A 26753-nucleotide genomic window follows, 5' to 3' on the forward strand; every position below is an offset into this window, starting at 1 on the left:
AGGCTGATTACAATGCAAAATGGCTGAGCTACAGACTTCCAGCCTAAGGCTGCAGTTTAGATTTTCTTCTTTCTTTTTTTTTTCCCTGTATATTAAACATCACAGCAGGGTCCTGTTAACAATTAGTTTTTATTGGTTATGGGGTATCTGTTTTACAGTGAGAGAAAAACTCCGCACACCACTAGGTCCACAGCAAAAAGACTGCTATAATGAAACATTTTACAATTGGGTTGTATTTTATAATACCCAAAACTGACATAGGAAGAATTAGAGTTCAGACATTTACTCTCAAAATTCGGAATTGGATTAGTTACTAGTGCTACTAACATTCCCTTACCTTATTCATTTCCAAAATGATTATAAATACATATTATTATGGCAGCTGTCCTCCAAAGAGCCTAAGGCCCTTTGCACAGAATAATTCTCTCCCTGCCTCTGGGAAAAGGGGAGGAAGGTTAACAGAAACTGCTCTCACCCTAGTTCTATTCCATAGTCTCAATGACCTAAGTAATATAATGGAAGATCTGGATTTCAAACCCCATAGGCCAACGGTTATGCGTTAAATCAAACATATTACAGTACTATATAATTACATGAACCTGATAGACTGAAAAGTAAGATATATTTATTAATATTATTAAATGTTTCAGGAAAGGTAGTTTTGCATGAGTGTTTAAAAGCTTGGGTTCTCTTTTCAGACTATCTGAATTTGAATTCAGGGACCAGAACAAATAGTTTTGGTAGATTAATTACAGTGAATATAGATGAGATCATGTGTCTCTCTCTCTCTCCCCTCATTTTCCCTTCATTATTCCCACTTCTCCCTGTTTCTTTATAAGGAACACTATGAAGAAACACTCTACCGTGCATCACAGTGGAGTTGGTGTGGCATTCCAGTAAACATAAGGCCACCCAACTTCTAATTACAGCTCTGCATCCCAATCCATTGCATAATTCTGCTTCAGTACAATAAGGGGGTTGGGCTAGGCCACTAAATATTTGTTTTCTTTCAGACTACATGGGCATAAATTTAACATGGTTTTTCTTTGTTCATTCGGAACCTGTGCTACCCACTCAGCTACCTACTTAAGCAGGCTCTGGAAATATTACTCACCTGCATCCCCACAGAATCCTCACATTTTTGTCTGGGAATGAATGGCAAAGAAAACACATTATTTTTGTAATTTGTGGGCGAACCTGGCTCTTCCAGTTGTAGAAAATTTTGTAATTTAAATCAAATTAAATTTAATATGCGTTAGTTTTTAAATTTGAGGAGTATGCTCCTTCCGGTGGTTAAAAAAAATTGTAACTTAATTAAATGCATTCACATTCCCATCCTAGGTCTGAACAAAATTTCTAATTCTGGAACTATCTTTATATATGTATGTATATATTATTAATATCAATAGTGATACCTTTACTCTTGTTTTTTTTTCCAGCTTATGATTGTTTTGCCAAAATCTCTAGCTGTCATACCTACTTCTATTGTTTAGCTGTATCTCTTTCAGTTTTCTTTCCCCTATCTTTTATAAATAAAACATGATCCTTAAGAATGAAATATTATTAATGCTGTGTTATTAGACTGAAGGCAGCTCAATATTTCATACACGTCTTATAATGAATGAAATACAGCCACACAGAGTTGTCCACAAAGCAAGCACATAACATAGAAACATGTATTCATACTGAGAATAGAATGCTGAACAGGAATTCTAGTAGCTATATTTTGTGATTTTGTTTTCCCTTTTGCAACTAACCTGGGATAAATGATTTAATGTTGTGTCTTGATCTTCCATTTGTAGAGGAAAACCAATAGCAAACCTGTTTAAACTGCAAGATGAGAGTTGGTGCTGCACAACTTTGGCATTGGTAAATCATATTGTTAGTAAACCTGAAAACAGTCTGAATCTTGAAGCAGTTAAACTTGGGGATAATCATTTACCTTATCCAAAAGATATATCATTTATTTGTAGAACTCCACGCTATGAATGTCAGTAGACACATGTATGAAGAAATATATTGTGGACAAGTACAGGGGACAAAAGTATAGTAGATATGCTATACAACAAAGCAGAAGATGATCTGTGCTTCAACACTAGCATCAAGTTCTACAGAAATTGAAAGGTAGACGCCTCAAGGAACAATTTTACTATTTCGCTGGCAATGTAACCAGAATAACCTGAACTGGCAAATTAAAGGAGTAAATTACCAAATATCAAATACTGCAAAAAAATTAGGTAATATTGTACTTTCCTGAAGATCCTTCTTGAGATTATATGGGTCACATGTTGGATGGCCATGTACTTTATCTTTCAAAACAGGGACACTTTTGAGATTGAAAGAAGACATATTAATTACTCTGGATAACAGGAACAAACTAGGACTGTCTTGGGCAATCTGGAATGTAGTGTTAAGTTTGAAACTGAACACAGTTAGAGACATTAACATACTTGCAAGCTAACAAATTAGCCTGCCACCATATGTCTGCATATGTGCATACATGTATGTGTGTATGTACATATTTATGTGTGTGTGCATGCTTTTACACTCTAACAGAAATACAAGACCTCTAGTCAGATCTGAAAACAGATCTCTTATCTCTCTTAATAGAGCATCTTTGGTCAGTTCCCACACTCCAATTCCCCATGTGGCAATTTTGTGAGAGTCAGATATACCTGCACAGGTGGCACAAGAGAGAACACCACATTGTGAAACTCAGAACTTACATAGGGCAGCTGGCATGCCTGCACATCCTCTTTGCTGGGGAGAGAAAGAAAGAGTTAGAGAGATAGAGTTAGAGATAACTTTGCTCTGGAATGTGAACCAATCCTATCCGGGGACAGAAGGGGAAGGTGTCTACTTCATCACCTTCACCACTCTGGAATGTAAGTGAGTGACTCCCAGGAGCTAAATATCTATGGGTCTCTGGAGGTATCTGTCTTTAAGATTGCTATTCAGTTATCTGTTTTTTGTTGTTGTTGTTGGTTTTGTTTTTTTGTTGAGATGGAGTTTTGCTTGTCACCCAGGCTGGAGTGCAGTGGTGCAATCTTGGCTCACTGCAGCCTCCACCTCCCGGGTTCCAGCGATTCTCCTGCCTCAGCCTCCTGGGTTGCTGGGATTACAGGCACGTGCCACCATGCCTGGCTAATTTTTGTATTTTTAGTAAAGATGGGGTTTTGCCATGTTGACCAGGCTGGTCTCGAACTCCTGACCTCAAGTGATCCGGCTGCCTCGGCCTCGAAAAGTGCTAGGATTATAGGCGTGAGCCACTGTGCCTGGCCTCAATTATCTGTTAACCCAGGTGCCAGTGCTCTTTGCTCAGAAACATTACAGTATTTACGAAACATTGTTTGCCAATTGTCACCCTAGTTGAATATCACTGGGTGCATGACTATCTTCTCAAAACCAAAGACAGTTACAGTTAATTTCATAATTTTCAGTGAAACCTAATGCTTTGCTAGGTTTCTCAGATAGCCTATTTGGAGCTAATTTATGTATTTATATCTGAATTGCACATCCAGAGTGAATCCAGTTGAATTCCCCACAGATTTCTGAGATGAGAAACATAGGCATTAGGTCTATTTTTGGTAGTAAACTACAGAAATCTGATTTGAGCTAGCTTAAGCCCCCGAAATAGAATTTGTTATAAGGCCATTGGGTGTCAGAAAACCTAAGGGAAAGACGAGCTGAAAGGAAGGATTCTGCTGCTCTGCATTTTTTTCCTGATGCTTCTGCCTCATTCTTCTGTCTCATTGCAGATCAGCTCCCTTTGTGTCTCTGTCTATATGGCTTAATATGTAAAATAAAGAATACTTTTGTTTCAAAGAGTCCTAACATAGCTTTTAATGCATATTTTACATATCTCTCTGTCTTAGGCTTTGTGGCAAGAAAAAAAAGATTCAATCAAATTACTTTGGGCCATTCGTGTAATAACAAGGGAGGCCCTGTGGAGCTTAAAGAAGCAAGACTCATGGGTTTCCAGATAGGCAGAATTTAACACTGAGTCAGAAACTGGAACTGGGTTAACTTTTAGCCCCTAGGAACTTAGATATTGTTCATCTTTTGTGTTTAACATAATTCAGAAACACACTCTGTACTGGTGCTACCAGCCACATTACCACAGGGCCATCTTTCTGAATGTTGCCACCTGAGCACCCTGGCCTCCCTTTGTATGTTTCCAGCTTCTGGTAAGAACTGCTCAAGTCTCCTTTTAGTGGCATCTTTAGGATTTCTGTATGGCTGAGACTCAAGGGCAGGCATGAGGTTTGAAAAGGGCCTTAAAATGATGTTTTCATTATTAATAAAATTGCCTACGTTAAGGAATTGAGGTGGGGAGTGATAAATATTATGGAGCAGGAGTGAGTCTCTTTCCCAGGCCAATGTCAGGCCTAAAAATGTACACATTTCTGAAAGAGAAAATCTGATTGGAATAGAAAGTGGCTGTCATCTCTGGGTAGAGCTTTTGCACTGCCCTCAAGTTGTGTGCTCGCTCCCTGGCCTAATCAGGAGTGTCCAGAAAGGCATGGTCACATGGCATAGCTCAGGATTATTTCCATAAGAGCTACCTGGACCGTATTACTCCAGTTTCCTGTATCATCGCCACTGGTGTTCCTCTGATTAAAGCGGAGGGAAGCTTATTTGTAAGAGCGCCAAGTCATAGACTTGAACCCCAGCTCTATGGTTTGAAGGGCTGGTGACTTTAGACAAGTTATTTCCTGTCGGTGAGGCTCCATTTTCTTGTGTTTAAGATGGAGATACTGACCCCAGTTGAGAACAGTAGTGAAGACAAAATGAGACAGTGGATATAAAAGAATTGTGTGGTTGGTAAAGCCTTGTGAAAGTAAAGGGTTAACATTTGCAATGCTGTAAAACTTTCAGAAGACTTGGTTAATATTAATAATTAAATAGCCAACACTTCCTGAATGCTTCTGCTCCAAAAATTTTGTGCATATTATTTTAATTAGTCATCATAATTACTGTATGGGGTACATACTATTATTGTTTCTATTTTCAGATGACAAATCTAATGTACACAGAGGTTAAGTAACTTGCCCAAGGTCACATGGCCAGTAAGTAAAGTTAGGATTTAAACCCAGATAGTCTGGCTCCAAAACCAGCACTCTGTTCTACCTAGATCTCTAAGACTCTAATGAAGTTTCATGGTAACAAACAGTATAAAAATATAAATTAATCCATAAGGTAGAAAAATCAACTTCTGTACTGTCCTAAGGAGCTAGAGATAACCTTAAGAAACTAAGATTCTTATATGAGAAGAGAGTCTAATTTATACACAGCGAATCAGGCCAAAGTTGTGTCACTTGCTGGTTTAAAAAGATTACTTCCATTTTTTTTTTTTGTTTTCACATTTAGATTAGGAGGCTTTCCTTATTCTGTCAGAAATACTCATAGGTGTTAGTGAACACTGTTGGGTGTGTTTCTGGATTAAAGAAGTGCTAGGCCAGCAAATTAAATCTTTTGATCTTTTGTAGAGAAAATAGCTCTATAATTGTAAACTCTTTCTGTTAAGAAACTCAGTGCCCTTCAACCATAAGCAATCATAGGCCCGTATAAACATTGATTTTTTTGAATTCCACAGTTTCTAATTTCCCTAGTTAATATCTTGATGTATACATATAGATTTTCTGAAAATAACACAGAAAAATTCTACTGCTCAAAACTGGTTCCATAACAATTATGCAGCTTTTTATAATTGAAAGGTTAGATAGACAGTTTCGTTCTCTTAATTTTCATTTGGTTTTGTTTTAAAAAATTAACGTATATTTCATATTAATGCATAGTTATTTTTAAGTTAAGGGGTCTAAATACTTTGCATGATTCTCACTGTCCATGAACATATAGTACAAAAGTAGTAAGAAAACACTAGTGAATAGTAATTCACTAGTAGTGTTATTGTTTTAATAGTTAACAATCATCACAGGTTTACTATGTTTTAGGCACTGTTTTAAGTGTTTTCGTATGTAATTATTTTAATCTGCACAGCTTTAAATCACTGGGGTGACAGAGATTACTAGTTTTCCCCCCAAGTATCTGTTCTCCCCTCTTGCTATAGTGATAAAGTTTTAGCAAGGCATGTGGCATCCCTTGAAACTAGATGTGGCCATTGACTAGGTTCTGGCCAATGGGATTGTGAGTGGGAGTGATGTGGGAACTTCTGGATCATACTCCTAAAGGAAATGAGGACATATTCCCTTTTTTCTTATCCTCTTCTGCTAGCTAGAATGCAGATATCCGGGTGGCAGCTGGAATAGCCATCATGGTCCATGAGATGGAAGCCACCTTTTGAGAGAGCAGAATAAAAAGACACAAGGAGTCAAACTCCACAGAATCATGGTGCCACCTTATCAGCCCTTGACTCCTGTATTGAAGAGAAGCAAACTTCTATTTCATGTAAGTGGCTATTACTTTTGTTCTTATTATTATACAGCCAAACCACTACTGTAACTAATGAAGTCGATACCATCATCATTCTCATTTTAAAGTTGGATAAACTGAGACACACAGAACTTAAGTGATGGAGTGGCAGAGCCAGGGTTTGAACCAGAAAATCTGGCTTCAGAGTCTTCCCTCTTAACCACAGCCCTCTACTTTTTTACTTTTTCTGATCAGATACTATGTATATTTGTGTTTAATTAATTTTAACATGTGATTTTCTGCCATTTGTGACTTAGGGATGGGAGGATGAGAAGTGTTTTCTTTTTGGTGTTTTTGTTGTTGTTGTTGTTGTTGTTGGTTTTTTCTTTCTTTTTTTCTTTTTTTTTTTTTTTGCCTTTCTGCATTTTCTATCAGTGAGGAGATCATGTTGAAATCAATCTGGATGTGTCAGATTCATGCAGGGAAGGATGGTGAGGCTGACAATGGAACCAGAAACAGGGAAGCACAAGCGATGATGTGCAGAAGATAGGGATGGGGAGGTAATGAAATTGAGACAGGAATGTGATTAAAGACAGCCAATTTCTGCGCAGCTGATATAGAAAGCAAATAACAAGTGTGTGATAAAGAGGAAGGAGATAAAGTAAGTATTTTCATATCACTGACAGATCTGGCCCCATGTCAGGTGCAATCAAGGTTGCCTGCATCTTGCAGTTGGTCCTACTAGCTGCAGGTACCCTGGGACAACAATGATCCTGCAGCCTAAAGAAACGCATAATGTTCTCGAAACTTGAGTTTCAGTGTGACCTTCTCTACAGGAATCTTTTCAGCTTTAGGCCTTCTGGGGAGGCCTCAGAACAGCATTTCCTGAAGCTTCATTTAAAGATACTGTTTCGCTCCCCTGTCTGTCCTGGCTTCTTCTCCTTCTGTCAGCTTTGTGGCAGCAAAGGCAAGATAACGCTTGGTATTAGAAAGGTACGATGCCTAAAATTAGAAGACTCCGAAATCATTTCAAATTGACCCCTCACTTTTCATATAGGTTGACCTAAATTTCATTTCAGAACAGAGATTCTTCCTCTCACCACATAATTTTTGAGCATGTTTCTTCACTTTTCTCTATTTCATTTTCCTTAGGTGTGAACAAAAGACTTGAACTAAGTGAGTGCTGAGGGCATTTACAGGAATAGCCTTCCATGGTTTGCCCTTCTCCATAGCTTTGAATTTCCAAACCACTGAAAAAGAAGTCATAAACCATGCATTTTCTTCAATACTTCCTTACTCTTCACTGCCTCAGTTACTTAGATAATGGGAAGTTTTGTGTGTTCATGCCTTTGTCTAAGAAATCATGAAAGAGGAAGTGTATCATTAGAAAAGGTGACTTCTATTTACTTACATTGCGACTAAGGCAAAAAGACAATTCCATCTTTAGGAAAGTGGATCTGTTCCAGGGAGAACAATGAGAAGATGTATCTGGACTCCACATTTCTGCCATCTGGGCCTGCTCTCTCATTGAAAAGAGAATTTCCTAACTTCTAACTTCATAAACGTTGCTCTAGGAGAGAAGTAGTAATGACCCTCACTGACAAAGAATGCAATACAATTCAGAATATGCTTGATGCAAATCATCATCAAGTTGATAGTGCTTTACACTTGGCAAAGTGCTCTCACAGTACAAGTCCCCCTGCCCAATGTGGGCAAAACACAATGAATAAAATATGATCCCCGCTCAGAAGGGGCCTATAATCCAGGGTAGAAAATAGACACACATACATAAATAATTCTAACTCAAGACATACCCCATTTCTGCATTATTAGAGGTAAAAAGAAAATGCTAGCAGAACAGCAGAGGGGAGGTTACTCCCCATAGGGCTGTAAATGAAGGTTTCTTGAAAAAGTGAGAACGTGTCAAGGCTATTGCTAATAGCAAACATAACAAGTTACTTTACCTATTTCTTTAATTTCTTTTGATTTTTACAATAACCCAAGTGAGGACGTAGAAGATGAAGAAAAAATTGGAAAATGCAGGGAATTTGTTGTCTTATGGTTACAGATAGAAGGGGTTGATGCTGCTATTCACCCCAGAGAAAACCACAGAGTTGCCTGTGTGAGAAGCATCTAGATTTTAGAGCACTTCCTATAATTGGAGAGTGTGTCCGATGACTTTTGACTTGTAGGCACATAAAGTGAATTTTATGCATGCTTCAATCTATATTTTAAGTCTGACCATACCTAACTTGCTTATCAACAGTAGTCATTTTAGTATAATGAGAATATGTGATTTTTCCTTTTATTTATTTTCCAAATACAATTTAAGGGTAAGCCTTTAATAGAGATATAAAATAAATAAAAAGAAATAAAAAATTAAAAAGGAATAGTGACAGAGTAAAAGCAAGAGAGTGAGACATGAAAATGTTTTTCATATATAGGTTTCTTACATTTCATTATTTTGTGAATGAATATATTGCAGTGCTTATCTTGATCCTTGAGAGTGCATATTGTTATTAGCAGACTGTCAACTGGTGGAGAGGGTACAGATCCGGAGACTTAGAAAGCTTAGATTTTAATCCCGGTTCTCTTGCAAAAAGGAAAAAGAAAAGAAACAAAAAAATCTTTTGGTAATATGCAGTTATGTGCGTCCATCTTTCTTCTTCACTATAGTTCTGTGCTTTTTTGTTGTTGTTTTTTTGTTTTTGTTTTTGTTTTAGACGGAGTCTCGCTTTGTCGCCAGGCTAGAGTGCAGTGGCAACTGATGTTGGTTCACTGCAACCTCTGCCTCCCGGGTTCAAGCCATTCTCCTGCCTCAGCCTCCTGATTAGCTGGGTAGCTGGGACTACAGGCGTGCGCCACCACGCCTAGCTAATTTTTGTGGTTTTAGTAGAGATGGGGTTTCACCATGTTGGCCAGGATGCTGTCGATCTCCTGACCTCGTGATCCGCTCGCCTCGGCCTCCCAAAGTGCTGGTATTATAGGCGTGAGACACCGCTGCCGGCCAGTTCTGTGATCTTAATAAGCCATTTAACCTCCGCCTTAGGTAGCTTATCTGTTGAGCGGTCATTTCCCTCGTCAAGTGCTTGTACAACAGTGATAAACATATAATCTGATATTTATGTAAAGTAGCTATTTTTTAAAAAAATGTATGGCTCCTCCCTCGAATCGCAGCCTCTGGGACCAGGGTCGCTCCGTCCGTGCTCCGCCTCGCCATGACTTCCTACAGCTATCGCCAGTCGTAGGCCAAGTAGTCCCTCCGGAGCCTGGGTGGTGGCTCCGTGAGTTTTGCGGCGGAGGTTGCCTTTCGCGCGCTCAGCATGCACTAGGGCTCCGGAGGCTGCGGCGTGTCCGTGTCCTCCGCCCGCTTCGTGTCTGTCCTCGTCCTCCTTGGGGGGCTACGGCGGCGTCTTGGCCGCGTCCCACGGGCTGCTGGCAGGCAACGAGAAGCTCAATATGCAGAACCTCAGCGACCCTCTGGCCTCCTACCTGGACAAGGTGCGCGCCCTGGAGGCAGCCAACAGCGAACTGGCGGTGAAGATCCGCGACTGGTACCAGAAGCAGGGGCCCGGGCCCTCCCGTGACTACAGCCACTACTACAAGACTATCCAGGACCTGCGGGACAAGATTCTTGGTGCCACCATTGAGAACTCCAGGATTGTCCTGGAGATCGACAACGCCCGTCTGGCTGCAGATGACTTCCAAACCAAGATTGAGACGGAGCAGGCTCTGCGCATGAGCGCGGAGGCCGACATCAACGGCCTGCGCAGGGTGCTGGACGAGCTGACCCTGGCCATTACCGACCTGGAGATGCAGATCGAAGGCCTGAAGGAATAGCTGGCCTGCCTGAAGAAGAACCATGAGAAGGAAATCAGTGGGCTGAGGGGCCAAGTGGGAGGCCAGGTCAGTGGGGAGGTGGATTCAGCTCAGGGCACCGATCCCGCCAAGATCCTGAGTGACATGCGAAGCCAATACGAGGTCATGGCGGAGCAGAACTGGAAGGATACTGAAGCCTGGTTCACCAGCCGGACTGAAGAATTGAACCGGGAGGTCGCTGGCCACACAGATCAGCTCCAGATGAGCCGGTCCAAGGTCGCTGATCTGCGGCGCACCCTCCAGGGTCTTGAGCTGCAGTCACGGCTGAGCATGAAAGCCGCCTTGGAAGGCACACTGGCAGAAACGGAGGTGCGCTTTGGAGTCCAGCTGGCGCAGATCCAGCCGCTGATCAACTGTATTGAAGCCCAGCTGGGCGATGTGCGAGCTGATAGTGAGCAGCAGAATCAGGATTACCAGCAGTTCACGGACATCAAGTCGCGGCTGGAGCAGGAGATCTCCACCTACCGCAGCCTGCTCGAGGGCCAGAAAGATCACTACAACAACCTGTCCGCCTCCAAGGTCCTCTGAGGCAGCAGGCTAAGGGGCTTCTGCTGTCCTTCGGAGGGTGTCTCCTGGGTAGGGAGATGGGAAGGAAGGGACCCTTACCCCCTGCTCTTCCCCTGATCTGCCGATAAAATTTTATGGTCCAAGGGGGGAAAAAAAAATATGTATATATATGTGTGTGTGTGTGTGTGTGTGTGTTTATATATATATACGTGTGTGTATATATATATATGAAAAACAATACATGCTCGTTGTAAAAATGTGGAAAACATGGCGAACTAATCAGAAATTCATAAATATCACCCGTGACTTTACCACCCAGGGAGATCCACGTTGCTTGCACTTTGTTGAATCTGCTTCCCATTTGTACTTCTGTTTCTGCATTTCTCCAGGCTAAGAAAGGTGAAAGCAGGGAATCCATCTGCCTTTATCCGACTCAATGATCCTGGTCAGGCAAGGAGGCACTTAACGTTCTGTTGAGTGGATAGGAAATAAGCATGGTTTCCTTATTCTCTCTTTCTCTTTTTTTTTTTTTTTTTTTTTTGAGATGGAGTCTTGCTCCAGGCAGTGCAGTGGCATGATCTTGGCTCACTGCAACCTCCGCCTCCTGGGTTCAGGCAATTCTCCCGCCTCAGTCTCCCGAGTAGCTGGGATTACAGGCACATCACCACGCCTGGCTAGTTTTTGTATTTTTAGTAGAGACGAGGTTTCACCATGCTGGCTAGGCTGGTCTTGAACTCCTGACCTCAGGTGATCCGCCCACTTCAGCCTCCCCAAGTGCTGAGATTACAGGCGTGAACGGTTGCACCTGGCCATTTCCTTATTATCTTTTTCAAAACTCTTATTTGTGACTCAGCCTGAATTTATTCCATGCCTTAAATATAGGCCTTTATCAAAACTTGGTACCTCTTGATTTTTTTCAGGGCCTGGCTCCTGTTTACCATTTAGTCTCCCAGTTATCTTGTGAGGCTTCTAGGACAGACTTCCCCTGCCCTGGTGCATACTGTGTAGAATGATAGAGTGGTGGATGTAGACAGGCCCAGGGAATCTTCTGCTCTCTTCTTTAGTTTCCAAGAGGGAAATCCAAGGCATCCAGAGGGAACTAGATCAAAGTTATAGAGAAGGTTCTCTGCGGAGCCTGGACTCACCTTGAAACTCCTATAGCCCCCAACCCCAGAACAGAACATCTAGAACCTGATGATAAAGTCGATCTTGAGATATTCCTGTCCTTGTGTAGAGAAGTCAACTAGAGTTTAATTTATATCTCTACTCCAACTTATGAAGCATTTCTTTGCTGATACAAGGTCTGATTTAGATTTTTTAGGATTTTCTCCCCACTAACACTACAAAAAAGAGTCCTTAGGGGTCATCCTTATAGCTGTCACATTGGCCTCTGTTGACCTTAAGTTTTCCTCTCAGAATACCCTGAGCTGCTTCATTTGCATTATTTCAGTCTTCTTTTTCTGTTTTTGGTATTACATGTTCTGTCATCTGTACACATTTTTGTGAGCATAGTCTTTAACACAGGAATAACCAGGAAAGATCTGAAGAATCCCAGTCAGCAGCCATGGTATGTAGTAATTCATGTTAGCGCCTGAAATAATTGTGTTCATTTTAATGGAATTGATATAGTTTAGGCATAAATCTGTGTTGTTTTGGTGCTCAGCTCTACAAAAAACGTCTCTCTTACAATTAATTATAAGAAATTTTCACGTTATAAGAAATAATCCTCTGAAGTATATTTTTGGTGTGGAAAGGCAGGGAGAGTCCATCTTCCATTCATCCTGAGTCTTCTGTCAATTGCTTCCTATGAAGATGCCAGTCGCTCAGTGATCTTGATTACAGGCTTGATTCTCAAGGCCCAAGAGCGGCTGAGCACATTAAAACACACACTTTGGATGCTAAACAAACCACACAGTAATTCCGGGAGAGTTTTAGAAACATTTCTGCTTTGCAAAGGGCTTCAATCACATAATCTTCCATTTTTGTTTCTTTGTTATACATTTTTTTGTTTCTATTTTAATTTACAAATTAAAACTGTATACATTTATGGTACACAACATAAAGTTTTGAAATATGTATATATTGTGAAATGGCTAAATCAAGCTAATTAGTATATGCATTACCACACATACTTATTAATTTGTGGTGAGAATACTTAAAATCCACTCTCAGCAATTTTCAAGTACACAATACATTGTTATTAAGTATAGTCCCCATGTTGTACAATAGCAGCCTCTTCAATAAATGATGTTGGAAAACTGAATAGTACTAGGCCCTTATCTCACACTATATACAAAAATCAACTCAAAAATAAAGACTTAAATGTAAGATCCGAAACTGTAAAGCTACTAGGAAAAAAAAATATGTTTTTAAGAATTTTTGTGCAATTTGTGTGTTATTATTTTTCAATATGGTGCACTTCCATATAATACGTGCAGATCGTTAGTACTATATTCAAGTGTCAGGAAATTTTAATAAAGTAAGGAGATATATATTAAAGGCCACATATCTTCAAACACATTATGCCCTTTAAATTATTTCCTCTCAATCCTAGCAATGACCGAAATTAATCTTTGGTCATTGGGAAGAATGTGGCGGTGTCTCTTTTAGCAGCAGGCACCAGTTGCAACACGACATTGACCATGCAACATCAACAGAAGCAGCCGCCAACTCGCCAGCCAGGCGCACTAGTGGGTCTCCGGCTTCCCCATTGCACTCTGCGCGCAGCGGCGGCGTTTCAGGAACCCAGGCCGGCCGGGCGCTCCTTCCCTCCCAATTCATCCAGGACCTTGCGCTCGCGGAGCCAGTCTCCGCGCTGGCGCCGCCCCACTGTAGCTTTCCAGCTGAGCTTTTTAGCCTCTGGTCCCCGCGCAGCGAAATGCGCTTGGGGAAGGGAGCAAGTGGTGGCGGCGGCGGCAACCCTAAGAGGCAGAAGGGAAGAAAGGTGCAAGGCCTGCGAGAGTTCCCCATTGAAGGAATTCCATTTTGTGCCTGTAGACCGTGGGAAGCTGGGGTCTCCCAGGGTGGAACTGCGGGGCGCTGTCCTCCCCAAAACGCAGAGGACAGGCAGCACCAGTTGCAGAAGGTACCGCGGGCCCATTTCCCATTCGCCACCAGAGTTCAGTTCGGCAGAATTCTAACCCCACTTCCAAGAACCCACCATTGGCCCCTCTGGTTGATTATGATGATTCACTAATTTTCTGTTTAAACCCTGCAGCATTTTCCCAATGTCGGCACTTCTAAATAATTTATCCCCCCCTGGACCGTTATGGAACCTCCATGACCGACCTACCTCTCAGCCCCTTATTTATAGCGTCCTAAAATACAAGGTGTTTTAAAATCCTCAAAAACATGACTGGCTCTTTGAATGCATTTGGGGCAGCCGCTTTCTGGTATTAGTGTGTTAGACTTCTGTCAAAAATACAATTACAATGCAGTTTTAAAATATTGGTTTTTAGCCTTTTTCCCCCCTAGTAATGTACAGCATGAATCACACTAGGAGCATAGTCTGGAATTTTAACCTTGTTAATTAACATAATTTCCTCATCACTTCTGTGAGTCACGATCATATGAAAACTGCTGAGAGTTAGAAATAAGGTACAATGCAACACACCTTTTCTAAATGGAGATCCCGAGGTCCTCCTCCCCACCCATTACAATTTATCTGGGGATTAATGGGTAAGAGTTTAAAACCTTGTAACTATTAGCGATGGGAGCAACTCGTGAAAAAAGTTGCTAATTTGATTTGGTTCGGCGCTTTATCAATTCAACTAATTTGAAAAATAATGTTAAACATAAATGCTGAAATGTAAGTAATGCCTTTTGCTGCCAGGGAGCAAAATCCAAGTGGGGTGTGGTTAGAGATGAAAATACAGACAATAGAAAATTGTGCGTCAGGGTAAGATATTGAAAGAAAGGACCTGGAGTTTCCAGTTCCCCTCCCTCTCCCGGAAGAGAAGTTCAGCTGAAGGTGTCCAGTTGTCTGCCCATCTTAGCAGGTGACATTTGGGGAAGCCCCCTTCCAGGGCCTGTGAGATTCCAAGGCACCTCCTGCCAGGGTTGCTTCCACCTAACAGTCTTTTCACTGTTCAATGCCCCTTGTTACTTCTCTTGCTGACCATAGGGCTTGGCCCATCTTCTTAGGCTTCCCGGAGCAGAAAAGGCAAGAATGTTCCAGCTTCTCCTGTCCTGTCTCCAAACAACTGTCCCCATCTTTTAAATATTTTGAAGATTTCCAACTCCATCATATAAATATAGAAATTGGAACAATTCTACATCCAACTACATCCTTGGGTTTGAATTCTGGCCCTGTCACTTACAGCTGTGAAAGTTTGGACAAGTTATGAAATCATTTCAAACCTATTTTCTACATTTGTAAAATGGCAATAGTAATAGTGCCTATTTCGTAAGGTTGTGGTGAGAACTAAATGAGATATTACATGTAAAGCCCATGCTCATCACATGATGAGCTATCAATAAATATTATTTCTTTTATTTTGTTGTTGGCTTCACTTCCTAAAAGCTGTGTTATTTTGGGCACAGTTCATTCATCAAATGGAAGAGGGGCAGGTAATAGTAAAATCTATTGTTGGTGTTGTTGTGAAGATTACATTAATGAGTGAAAAGCATTTAGAACAAGACTGGGCTTATACTAAATGCTAAAGAATGTTAACTAACTTTATTCCATTCATTGATGTTTAGATCTAGACCCTTAATTAATGGTGGACACAGAAGGAACACAGAGTCAGTTCTCTTTTCTGTTCTGTAGGTGTTCAGTGGTGAAGAATGGAGCACATAGTCTTCCTTCAAGAAGTCCGAGACTGCTGTTCTCCTCAGTGTCCACTATCTACTTCCAACCTGCTTTCCAGGCTGCACCACTAGGTCTTGCTCTGACCTGAGGGAGGGACTAAATGGAGGTAGAGTTAGTGTTTGTTTTGGCCCTTACTTGAGGACTGGAAGACATGCAGGGGATACCTATTCCGAAGACACAGAACCATCCTAAATGTATGGGATATAGAGTGATTTGGTGTTCCTAAGGGACACTTATGCTTCCCGCTTCAGGCTGACTGGTCGTGGATATCTATTTTCTAGTCTTGATTACTTCAGTTTGAGGCTCTAGCACTTGCTAAATCACACAAGCCCTTGGGAGGATGTATGCTGTTAAGTTGTCTTCAGTCAACATTCCTCAATTCCTGCAGCCAGGATTGACTGAGCATCTGGTACGGAAGGTTGGGTATTAGAGGCCAGATATACGTTGAAGAGAGCCTATCTGGTAAGCCCCCTTTACACACATCAAAGGCATCTTTATAGCCCTTTATTGGCATTTGCTTTGCAGATTATGTCGTGGTGCAGGTACAGTGAACCTAAAGGTGCTGGGTTTTCATGAAGGAGAGAAGGCAGGTCAACCAGATAAGAGGAGTGAAAGAATGGTACCCAAAATGTCCTTCTTGACATTTTTTTCTAACTGAGTTTTCACAGCTGGCTGCTTAAACACCAGGTAGGGCATGAGAGACAGGTGTCTATTCTGCCACTTATCTAAAGTTTCCTAATTGCACCAAAGCACACATCATATACACTTTCGAGAGGCAAAACTCAGCATTTTAGTCCAACGGCCTAAGGAAACAGATACCCCTTGATCTAGAAAACGCTGTTTCTTGCTCTTAGGGCTCAATATCGCTCTCTATAGTTGTTTTGAAAATAGCATCACAATTGCTCACTTGGCATCAGGAATGGGGTGGTGATAGGGTTGATGAGAAAGAATGTGTTTCTACTATAAGTTAAAATATTTTAAAAATATTTGGATGTCAGATCTCCTTGGCTGCCAAATTCTTAGTTCAACTTTCTCTTTATTTTCACTAAAACTGAAGGCTTTTCTAAAGACAGAAGGCAGAGTACTTCCTGACATCTAGTACTAGATTTTTGCCTTATTGGCTAATGCTTTAGGGTTAAAACAGAATATATTTTGGCCATGTGGTTATCTGAGAAAAACTTTTGGTCATGTTTAGTTTGTGGAAAGAAAATTTTTTATCCCTTTTTAAGGATGATGAAGGATGGAAATGAGAACCAACTCCCTGGAAAAATCTGCAAGACGGCCTGTGAGATACAGATACTTGCCTCCTAAATGTAGGCAGACTGCTGAGTGTTTTAGATCCAGTGATTACACAATCTGTTACAACATAAATAGATATCAATTTTAAACTAAAAATGGATTTTGCTAGTGGGTCATGTGTAACAGCTCTCTCCAAATTAAAAAAAAAATCTGATTGTAGTTAACTATGAGAATTTTAGCAGACTAGAACTATGAAAAAGATTAAAGAATCTGTTTTCCATACAGTATATCTTTCTAAACCAAAACCAAACAGCTATATGTGCATTAATTTTCTGAATAATCCTGGGAAAGGTCTCAGTTATGCTGGTGATTATATCTGTATAGAAATGATTGAGAACCAAGACACTTTTTTCTTAAAACTATGCATTTACTTTCATGGAAACTAACCCAGTGCACACTTAATTGGGTTGTTTGGTAGGCAAGATTTTAATCAGCACTATTGTAGGAGAGAGTCAAATTCTTGGCAGGGCCTGGAAAAGAGGGTCTGAGATCCATGGATACATCCATAAATATACTTATCAGATTTAATGTATAACACACAATATATGTGGAAATTGCACAGTCTATTTGGAAACACCAGCATTGCTAATATCCAAAGAAATGAGAGAAAGGCTTTGGCCTAAGTTCCTGGAACATTTGTGATTGCTGTTTTGAGTTACAGGAATAATTTTGCAAAAGGTAAAGGGCTTCAGAAAGACCACCTATCCCTACCCTACAGTGTTTAGTTAAATCATTCATAACTTTCAGCCACATTTAATTAATTTTCCACCTCATTACTCTTAAAAATGCTATCTCATATTGAATAATGACTTTGTGTTTATTTGCTGAGTAGACAAATTAAGTCAGAATAAAGTCAGAATAAGGGCTTTAAATTTGCAAATGTAGAAAACTGTTATTTAAACAATCTAAAAAGAAAGTAAGAGACATAATTTATTATATAGCATTTAATTATGCTATTTAAGAATGTTCACACAAATTTAAAACAGAATTTCTTAACCTGGGTCTGTGAACTATAGACCAATTGTTAGGCCACACAAGGTCTGTGAATTACTGATATTATAAGCAGAATTTCAAATGTGTGTTCATATGTGCTCTTTATTGGATATAGATTTTCTCACTTACATGAGATTGCCAATGGTGTTCAAGAATTTTAAGAAACCCATTTAAAAACCACCAATTTAAATGAGCCATGCATGCCAAACTTTAAGTAAAAAAAAAATGTAGATAATTTGTAAAAGTTGCCATAGAATTAATCTTCTTTTAAATGATAATTGAAGGATATCTGAGAGCATCTCTTCAAATAAATATTTTTCTTAAGTGATTATTACAAGCAAAGAATGCCTTATGCTTTCTTGGCGTAAGGTACTGGTTGCAACATTTAAGGCATGGACTTTGTCACACTGAGTAGTGACATTCATTTGTAAAATTGATAGCATGAAAAAATAGAACAAACTTGCTATCTCAGGGAACTGAATATTTGGATTATTGAAGAATTATATAATGTGATAAACATGGATAATTTTTTTTAGCAATTTAGTACATATCTCTCACTTTTGATAAGTACTTTAGAGTTTCCCAATCACTTTCATATCCACTATCTTGTTTGAGCTTCACAACTACCTCATCATGCATAGATTGTGGGAATCCTCTTGTTTTTTGATAAGCAAAGAGAGGTTGTTGCATGAGTTCACCACAGCTAATATGAGCCAGATTTCAATGTAGGTCTCCTGACTTCTAAAATTGTGGATTTTTAAAATGGCAACTTATTCTTTCTCTATGTGTAACAATAGAAGCTATTATTCTTTAATAACTTAGAGTAGAGGGCACTCTCAGGATCACATGTTGATTGTTACTATGACTGTTGCTATCACTATATAGTTCAAAATAAAACTTCTCATGATTTAAGGCTTCTGATAATTTGGAGTCTAAGCATGGTGATAAACACTATCTCAGGATTGTTTTCTAATAAAAGTAATTGTTAACAAAGCTCACTTTGAAAGTGGCAAGTTTCGGACCCATTCATAGTCATATCAGTAAAATCATTACTTTTATCATATAGTTCCTGCCTTACCCACTCTAACACATATCCACATTTTGTTTATATGTAACATATAACAAGAAAAGATATTCATCTCTGCAAAAAGCAGCATAAAATAAATATGTTTATGGAATAGGGACATTAGAAAAATTTTCAGGTGATTTACATAGGCATGTTTTGTATTATAAAATTCTAAGTTTGGTTCAAAATTATTGACTGAGTGCTTAAATTATCAGGCACTGTGACAGGCTCTAGGTATACAATGGTGAATATGATGAACCTTGATACAAGTTCTCAAGGAACTTGTATTTGATGGAGAATTGGGACTCTAAGATCCGGATTGTGTCCACTGATATTTTTTATATACAATATTTGTATAGTGAACATGTGTGAATTTGTAGAAGTCAGGATATCAGGATATTGGTAGAGACCTCTTTCTACCAATTAGTTTCATGTTGTAGATGGAAGCTACAGAGTTCATGTTTGGTCTTTCTAGATGCCTGTCCTTTGTAAAGAAGAAAACTTTTCCTATTGAGGATAACAAGTTCTCTGGTATGAAGGATCTTTCAGCAGGGATTTGACAAGCTCTTGGAGAGTTGTGGAGGAAAATTCAAACATAAGTGAGCAGTCATTATAAGGAAAATTACAATTTTCCTACAATTAGAGATCTCACGACTTCTGACAAACCCTTTGAACTTAATGCAGCCTTAGGTTTCTTCAACTTATGAAATGAATTAAATCTATTTTGTCTATCCACATTATAGGATTGTGATCGCTCTCTGAATAATTTAACAAATATATATTAATGTATAATTGCTGAAGATTAGCAATTTGCCTTGCCCATTTTTTGCTTATAGTTTTGTTTTCTAGAAAAAATCAATAATTTATATTCCTCCCCAAACTAAAAAAAGAGCCCAGATTTTTAATTTCTTGATAAAATCTCATTATTTTGGAAAAAATTATTAAATATAGACTCATTGAATTTACCTTTGTTGTTGGTTTATTGACAATAATTGGAGGGAAAATAAGTCTTATTAAGTTATAATTTACATGCAATCAAATTCATGCTTTGTAAGTGACAAATGATTTTTAGTACATTTATAGAATTGTGCACCCATCTAGTTTTAGAACCTCCTACCATCCCCAAAATATCCTTCAAACACATTTGTAACCATTCCTTGTTCCTCAGCCCCAGGAAACCACTGATTTGCTTACCACTTTTATAGACTTGCTGTTACTGGAAATTTCAGATAAGTGAAATTATGCAATCTGTAGTCTTTATAGTATGACTCCCTCTACTTAGCATAACGTTTTTGAGAATCATCCATGTTATAGCATTTATAAGTGTTTCTTTCATTTTAATTCATGAACGTATTGTGTGGTATCAATACATACATTTTGTTGATACATTCACTACTTTATGGGCATTGAATTGTTTTCAGTTTTTAGCTACTATGAATAGTGATGTTGTGAACATTCACATACAACCATGTGGACGTAAGTTTTCATTTCTCTTGGGTAGATTGACACTTTGGAGTAGAATTACTGGAATTTACAGTAAGTTCATGTTTAATATTTTAAGAAATTGCCATATTATTTGTTCAAGTAGCTGTATCATTTTACATTTCCACCAGCAACTCATGAGGTTGCCAGTTTTTTTCGCATCTTTGCCAACACTCAGCATTGTCAGTCTTTTTGATTATAACCATTCTAGTAGATACATAGTGTTACCTTATGTGGTTTTAATTTTCATTTTTCTAATGACTAATGATTTTGAACATCTTTTTACATGCTAATTATCCATTTGTATATATTATTTGGCAAAATGTTGATTCAAATTTTTTGCCTTTATTTTAATTTGGTTGCTTATCTTATTATTATTGAGTTGTAGAACTTCTTTATGTATTCTGAATACAAGCTCTTTATCAGATATATAATTTGAAAATATTTTTTCCTGATCTGTGACTTGTCTTTTAATTTTCTTAACAGAGCTTTTGGAAGAGGATACTTTAATTATGATGAAGTCCAATTTATTAATTTTGGTTTTAGAGATTTGGCTTTTGGAGTTCAATGTAGTCACTCTTTGCCTAATCCCAGGTATCAAAGATTTTGCATGTTTTCTCTTTGAAGTTTTATATTTGTAGGTTTTACATTTACGTCTATGATTCATTTTGAATTAATATTTGAAAATAATGTAAGGTATTTAGAAAATTGGTCAGGAAGACACTTTAGGAGATTGGAAAATAGTGCCTTTAGCAAGTAAATGTGTAAGAAACAAACTGCCTAAATGAGCTCTTATCTTTTCTATTATAAAATGAGGACATTCTTATTACAAAAGAAGATTGGAAGGAACTTCTGATTTGCAACATTGGAGTAGTAAGGACCAGATTTACACTCTAACCTGAAACAACAACAACAAAAGGTAAAAATATACAAAACAATGTTTTTTAAGATACTGGACTTCAGGCAACAAAATATAGTGACCATTGAGAGACAGGAAAATGAGGTGAACCCTATGACTTCCCCAGTTTACTACCTTGACAGAAATTCCAGATCTTGGGCAAGGAGGGAGAAACCAAGTGGAGCCCAGCAGATTTTCTCAACTAGGAAGAGCAAAGCAGTTAGAATCTTAGAAGACACTCCTGGAAAACAGAAAGATACATAGGGAGAGAACTCTAGGTATTTGCAAACAGTCTCCTACAGTTTTCAGCTGAGTACTGTTTAGTGCATGAATGTGAGAAAACTATGCTAGGCCAGAAAAAGAACTATCCAAAAGGTTTAGCTATAACAGTTCATGTGGCTCATATCAGACCCTAAATTGTGTTTGTTCACACTAGACAGACTAGACAGTCTCATAATCCACATAGCATTAGAGAATAATTAGCTCTAAACTAAATATGACCTGGTCCCACCTAACAAATATAAAAAGCAAGGCCCAAGGGGATCAAACTGTTTCCAAGTAACTTAACTGCATCACAGGAAAAAAAAAAAAACCTTAAGTACTATTTATAGGAAGACAAAAATATCCAGCAACAAACAAGGTAAAATTCATAATTCTTGAGACCTAATAAATAATTACTGATCATGCCAAGAAGGAAGAAAATAGGACCTATGAAGAGAAAAGAATTAATCTATCAAAATTGACCCAGAACTGATGTTAAAATTTTCATATGAGAACATTAAAACAGCTATTATAACTTTATTTCGTACATTTATAAGTTAAGCAAAAACATAGACAATATAAAGAAAAAGACCCAAATCAAATGTCTAGAGAAGAAAACTACAAAATGGGAGATAAAAAATATACAGTGGGATAGCATTATGGCAGATTAAACATTGTAGAAGAAAAGATTGATGATCTGAAAGATATAGCAATATTAACCAAAATAAAACACAGACAAAAATAATAATTAAAAAAAATAATCTGAGCATCAGTGAGTTGTGGGATAACTTCAAACAAAATCCTTGAATGTGAGGAAAACAGAGAGATCAAAAGTATTTGAAGAAAAATGGCCAGAATTTTTCGAAATTTGTTGAAAACCATGAACTGACATATCCAAGAAGTTCAATCAACTTGAAACACAAGAAACAAAGACTACATCAAGGCACATCACAATCAAGTTGTTCAAAGCCAGAGATAAGGAGAGAAATCTTAAAAGCAACCAGAGAATAAAGACACACACACACACACACACGATATAGAGTAACAAATATAAGTTTGACATCAATATGTCATCAGAAGCAATGGAAGCAAGAAGACAGTAACACAACATTTTAAAAATACTGGAAGACAGAAAACAAAACAACATCAACAACAATAAAACTCTGGAATTCTATACCCAGAATTCACAATGGAGACAAAATAAAGTCCTCTTCAGACCTATGAAAGCTAAAATAATTCATCACCTGCAGACCCTCACTACAAGAAATGTTACATAAACTCCTTCAGGAATAAGGAAGATGGTACCAGGTAGAAATATGAGTGGGTGATCTAAAGAGAGGAGGAGCACCAGACACAGTAACTGTATTTATGTACATGAACTGTTACCACGAATCCTTTTGGATAGTTATTTTTCTGGTTAAGTGTAGTTTCCCTGCATTCATGCAATGAACAATAGGAGACAGCTAAATACTGGAGGGGACTCTTTGCAAATATGCAGAATTTTTTTCTCTGTGTATCTTTCTGCTCTCCAGTACTCTCTTCCAAGAATTCTAACTGCCTTCTTCTCCCCAATTTAGAGAGAACTCCACTTGGTTTCTCCCTCTCTGCTCCATGATCTGGAATTTCTATCAAGGCAATACACTAGGGCAGTCACAAGCCTCACCCCATTCATTTCCTGTCTCTCAGTGGTCACTGTATTTTGTTGCCGAAAAGTCTAGTATCTTGAAAAGCATTGTTTTATACATTTTGCCTTTTTGTTGTTGTTGTTGCTCCAGGTTAGAGGGTAAATCTTGTCCCTACTACTCCAACGTTGCAAATCATAGGTCCCTCCCAATCTTCTTTGGTAACAGGAATTTTCTCATTTTCCAATAGACAAGATAAGGGCTTATTTGAGCACATAATGTGTTCCTTACACATTTGCTTGCTAGAGATACAGTTTTCCAAGTTAGTCTCCTGAGGAGTTTTCCTGATCAATTTTCTAAACAGTGGCAAGATATCTTTTCTTTGACCCCTATTGATCCTTTTAAGGAACACAACAATTTAATTGATAACATTCCTTTTATTATACAGTTTTCAATTAGTCTTGGCAGCTTTCTTTTTATTGCTTTTCTCCTTTATGACTGGATTGCAGTCCCAGCAGAGAAGCCCCACTCCTTTTGTCAAATATGCTTCTGAAAAAAAGCTTTTTGGGGCTAACTAGCCTATAGATGGTTTCTTCCAGCTGCAATTGAAAGTGTTGATCTGAAAGGAGAGCCTAATTTATTTGATTTCTGATTTCTATGATAGTATAAGTCTCCCTAAGCACTGTAAAGAGTTAAGGTCAGCTGCAGCTAATCATCGCAGGATTTGAATTTCAAAAAAATGGAAATGGAAGGTTTTTATTGAAAGCCCTTAGATCTTTTGCTTCCTTTCCAAGACTTACAGGAACATTTTTTTTTTTCATTCTCAGGGCAGAATGAAATCATTATTCAGTCTTGTCCTAAAGGAGTAAGACTTTAGCTAATACCCATTTAAAAATATTTCCTTTTCTTAGCATTATAGTCCTCATTGGATTTAGCGAGGATTACTGAGCTCTTGTTTTTATTTTTGTTTTTTATTTTTCCTTTTGTAAAATAGGTCAGGCTCCTCAGAGGCAAGTAATTCAATAAAATAGTTGTCTAACATGTGAAGTTTAAAAGACATCTGTTTAAGAGGACTAGACAAGGGGAAAAGGGAGGAAATGACCTATATATATATTAAGGCTTCTGCATACAAATATGCCCACTCATTTTGTGGATGGAGACTTACTGGCAAATCCATTAGAGCTGCAGGGGCAGCCAGGGCTCTGAGCCAGGTTGCCTGGATTCAAGTCCTGGTTCTTGCCCTTATTAGCTGAGCAATCTTGGCCAAGTTACATATTAAATAATTTCTGTGTATTTCCATTTCCCCAGTAGTAGGTGGGGGTAGTAAAATCACCTCTTTCATAGATTTGATATGAGGATAATTCAAGTTAATATTTATAAAGCCCTTAGAATAATTCTTTGTACACAAAACATACTGTATAAGTGTCATATAAAATATGCATTTTAAAATATATTTACTGGGAAATATAACCATTTGTTGACCCAAGAATCACCCCATATTTGGAACTGTCATTTATGCAAATGTTATGAAAGTTGAGCTCTAGTAGGAAATTTAATTCAAATATCTGTAAAAGTATTTACATAGAAAAGACTATTGTTTCCTACATATAGGAGCTTATAACAGAACATTTTTAAACTCAAAAGTGTCTCTCCAGGTATTAAGCACAATGCTAGGCACTAAGAATTTAAAGATGCATAAGGCCCAACCTTCATTTAAAGAACACTGCAGTTAAACAGACAAATAATTGGATCACTTAAAAATAATATACAGGTGCAGTACCAACAATGTTTCCAAAGAGTACCAGGTAAGAGCAGCCAATCGCAGGAGTATGGGGGTGGGGGGATTGGGAAAATAGGCCAAAGAAAGCTAACTGGGGTTGTTGAGTGTAAATCAGGCCATGAGGCAGGAAAGGGTATTCCGGGCAGAGGGAGAGAATCGTCATTGTGATCCAAATAACAAAGTCAGTCATATTTTCAGCACTGCTGCAGCTCCTGATGGGTCACTAGGTTTTGGGACTAGACTCAAGCTCTGAACTTTAAGATACAATTTTATTATTTCTCCCACATGTGAGCTCAGTCTCAGTGATGACCCATAATCACTAGATTCATAAGAAGCTGATTTTCAGCCATATATCACATATGACTATACACAGAATTTGAAATCTTGCACAATAGCCAACTGACCATATGTTCACAGAGCCAATTTTTAGCCTGTTTGTTGAACTCATTTAGGAAATCAAATTAGAGATCAGAATGTTGATCACTCAGCATCAAAATGGAACAAAGGTCATAGACATTCTTGGGACACATTTCCAACAACCCAGGTTAGTGGATGCTCTTCACTTTTTCTATTTGCAAATATCTCAACCTCAATGACACCTATTGCTCCTTGAGGGTTAGAAGAAGCATCCTTTTCTGGAGACAACTGAATAAAATCTGTTAACTTACTGCTTTATGGCTCTCTAGTTTTAGAATTTGTGCAGGATTATGGATTTAAGATACCATATTTCAGGCTATTATATTACAATATGATTGACTTGGCAACAGCTTTCTCTAATACCAAATCAATAATTATGTATGTTGTTTTAAAGAAATGCTATGTATTCTCGATTGGATATGGTGGGTTCATTTCTAGACAAAAAAATAAAAAAATAAAAACCTTTCCCATTGTAAGTTAATTCTGCCATGTTGATATTCATCAACTGTTGATTTTTGTTAGATTTCAAAATTCAGAAAATTTTTCTTTATCTTATCTCTCAATTCAGAGGCTTTTTAAATTTTTAAATTACTTTTACTTTTGTAGCTAACTGCTTACTGACTAATGCATTTTTACTTCTAGGGCCAGGCAATGAAAGAACTGCTTAAATACGCATCTCTGGTATGCAGAGAGTATTAGAATTAAAGCTGAGAAATGAAAACCAAAACACTATGAGAGAGAAAGTTATTATACTTCATTTTCAAACTTCAGACATAGAAGAGAAACCTCAAATGTACTATATTTTCATTTCTTGCATCTTTCTTCTTTGGTATGTCACCCAGGCCAAATTCATGCCCTGTCCTCTTCGACACCTTTAAGTCAATTTCTTACCATATAAACTCATTAAAAGTTGTTCATGTTTTTTGAAATTTTGTCTTGCATTTAATAAATCAATAAGTAATGATTTCCCAAGTTGAACATTGTAATATCTACCAAAAGGGAAAGAATCATCTGTGAAAAACATAGTCATAGTTCTTTGTCATTATGGATCTCAGATTATTACTGGGGAGACAAAATACATATATGAAAAGATATCAAATATTTTTTAAATTAAAAATCAGTATGTAAAAATTGCTTTACTAGAGAATATAATCACTCGCATTTCGAAATTTAAAAAAAGAGTTATAACGGGGGTTTAGAGTGGTTCGGAAGCTTTAATAATTCAGGTGGGACTGGTGGTGACTCTTAAAGTATGGATAGGTTAACCAACAAGTGGCACAGATTTTAGAAAAAGACGAGCATGAGAACAAGCAGAGATAGAAATGAGTGTGTGTTTGTGTGTGTGTGTGTCTGTGTTGACGAGCAGT

The 26753-nt window shown here is 38.2% G+C and overlaps 1 long non-coding RNA gene and 1 pseudogene across 1 annotated transcript in view; both read left to right on the forward strand.

Annotated features, from left to right (window-relative positions):
• The window catches only part of LOC134730601 (uncharacterized), a 38892-nt gene extending 18391 nt beyond the window's left edge, over window positions 1-20501 (forward strand). The window contains exons 2-3 of the long non-coding RNA XR_010112442.1: window positions 6235-6408; window positions 15527-20501. This is a non-coding gene — a long non-coding RNA (uncharacterized LOC134730601). The remainder of the gene's footprint in view (window positions 1-6234; window positions 6409-15526) is intronic.
• LOC100991334 (keratin, type I cytoskeletal 19-like) lies at window positions 8712-10779 on the forward strand (annotated as a pseudogene).
• Window positions 20502-26753: the final 6252 nt, after the last annotated feature.

Source organism: Pan paniscus, chromosome 5 (assembly GCF_029289425.2).
Source record: "Pan paniscus chromosome 5, NHGRI_mPanPan1-v2.0_pri, whole genome shotgun sequence".
Classification (NCBI taxonomy): domain Eukaryota; kingdom Metazoa; phylum Chordata; class Mammalia; order Primates; family Hominidae; genus Pan; species Pan paniscus.